We start from the raw sequence: 2825 nt of genomic DNA on the forward strand, positions 1-2825 counted from the left end.
TGTGGTTTATCTCCTTAAGTATACCCTTCTCCCTTCAACAATGCAGGGATCCTCGAGGGGTGCCATATGCCCCCCATGTAGTTCAAAGTCCATGTATAACTCTTATGCCCCTAAAAATGTAACTACAAAACATAAACAGTTGATACACATACAAACACACACACACAGAGAGAGAGAGAGAGAGAGAGAGAGAGAACTGTTCTCTCTGTTGGGATTCTCTTCCATAGTGTTGACAGTCATACAATTCTGTATATAATGAGCCTTACAGGTCCTTATCACCTCCTGATCTAGAGGTTGAATTGTAGATGTTGTGTTGGAGGGCAAGTAGACCACTTTGACACTTCAGTGTTGAACTCAAGGGGTTCTGAGTGGCCAAGGGCACTGTATTTATTGAATATTTATTTATTGGGGAGAAAGCTGTGAATAACTAAAATAGTTATTCACAGATCCATGTAATTCAAGGAAGAAGTGTACTTCTGAAACAGGTTTGATAAGAAACAGTCTTATTTTTGTTTTAGTGATGATAATGATATATCTTGGACATTTTAAAAAATCTGTTATTATGTATTTATTTGTAATATATACCCAGTATGGTGAGGTGGATAAAGTGATGGAATAGAATTAACGAATCCTGGATTTGAATCCTCGCTCAGCCATGGAAATTCACTGGTAGGAGTTGGAACTGGTAAAACCACTCCTTAAAATGCCTCACTTACCTTGAAAGTTCTGTTAGAGTCACTATTAGTTTCAAATTGACAGCACATCATATACACATATGTTCAGCCATTAAAAAACAGAATCAAACAGAACAGGTACTATTTACAAACAAAAAACCCTGAAAAATACTACATACAGAAACAGATTTGTATCCTTATTACAACTATGCAGTATTTCTAGTTTGATTAGTGGAATGGTTTACCAATTGCTTTCTTGTTGAACATGCCACTACACAAAATTTTGCTGCCTTGGCTATAGTTTTCCTTGAGGAGTCAAGAGGAAGACAGAACTTACCAGTTGTGCCTGGAATTTTTTTTTAAATAGAGAAATATATAAACTCAATGAGTCCTTGTAAAATAAACAGTATAGTAAAATATGTTCTACAGTCTCAACTGTCATTGATTGGTAGGCGCATTGATTGGTAGCTCTGTAGCAGACAAAAAAGCTCTACAGAAAACCATTAAAATTGCCCAGAATATTATTAGGCTCCAGCTGCCAACCCTGGATGACATCTTCACATCCCGCTGTCTGAGGAAGTCACACAGCATCCTGAGAGACTCTTCCCATCCTGCTTATAACTTTTTTGAACTGTTGCCGTCTGGCAGAAGATATAGAACAATTAAGACTCGGACTACACGTTTTCTGAATAGTTTTTATCCCAGAGCTATAATTGCACTTAATAATGAGCTTAAAGACCACCAGTAGTGAATAGTTAGTTGGACTGTGTTACTTGGCCTGCGGTGTAGATGTTTGTATTTTTAGTGGGGGACTTTTAATGGGTGGGGAGTGTTGGGGGATTTTTTTTTTAGTGGGTGGGAGTGTTTGGGGAATTTTATGTGTGCGCATGTGTCTAGTCTCTGGATGTCTGTGAATTTCATTGTTTGGGTATACAGTACTGTGTATATACTTACAATGACAATAAATAAATAAAATAAATTAAAAATAAAATAAAAAAACAAAGGTGTTGTGAATACAGTATATAACAAATAGATAGCATTGATGGTACCACATTGAAACAGGCCAGAATGAAAGCTCTATGGTATTAATAAATTAAAATCCATAGAGGTAATCTGCCAGGACAAAGATTTTGCTACAGTTCACAGCCACCAAATACTGTAGGACTCAAACCCCATCCACCTGGAGAGCTATGTTTCAAATCCATTGTTCAGTGGGGTCTTTGGTTTTTAAGAACCCAAGCTGCAGCAATGCTGGCTGGTGGAGTAAATGGGTAAACTTGCAGGTTACTACTTTCTCCTCAAGGGCTCTCGTCAGCCTGAAGGATGGTTAATTATTAAAATCAAGAGAGCTAGTCCAAAAGGATTAAAGTTTAACTTAAGATAGAAACTAATTATTTGGAATCAAGCACATGCTTCAAGAGCAGCCATCCTTGATTCTATTCTGAGTAGGGCACTGAAGATGCAATGTGAGACACTAAAATAGTTTATAGGAGTTTGAACTGTGCAGCTTCAGGGAGGTGGAAATCTTGTATATGCATAGCTGTACTACATAATTTGGGCTACTGCCTTGCCTGAAACACTTTTAATGTGAACTCCCTTTTGAAAACAAAAATCTCAAAATAACATTAACAGTTCTTGGGAATTTTCAGCAATGTGGGTAATCTGAGCTTTTCATTATCCAGTTGTTTGGAAAACTGCACTCGAGATACTCGTAAATGTTAACTTGTTCGTTGTCATGCCCATTTATCTGCCTCTTATATTTAGTAAGCACAAGATTTTTAGTCGTTTGGTAGTTTGTTTTAAGCTTCTCTGAGCAGTCTGCTGTAAAATTTTGGATGGGTTCTCCTAAATCCTCTTTGTGAGAAAGAGAGGATAACTTCATCATAAGCATTTAGTAAATCAGGGATTGGTCTATTTGGCAAGTTTGGTGGCATGGAAATTAGGATTAAATAAAGGTTACACCGTGGAATTTATGTGGAATAACAAGTGGTCCAGTACACATCCCTGTCTCACACCCATCTTGTCTGGTACCCAAAGGATTGATGGCCCTGAGGATAGCAGCTAACTTAAGTTACTGTATTTTCATATAATAGATGACATATATTGTCATATAATAGGAATGAGGAGTAATAATCCAAGGTTTGGCTTCAC

Source organism: Pogona vitticeps, chromosome 4 (assembly GCF_051106095.1).
Source record: "Pogona vitticeps strain Pit_001003342236 chromosome 4, PviZW2.1, whole genome shotgun sequence".
Lineage (NCBI taxonomy): Eukaryota > Metazoa > Chordata > Lepidosauria > Squamata > Agamidae > Pogona > Pogona vitticeps.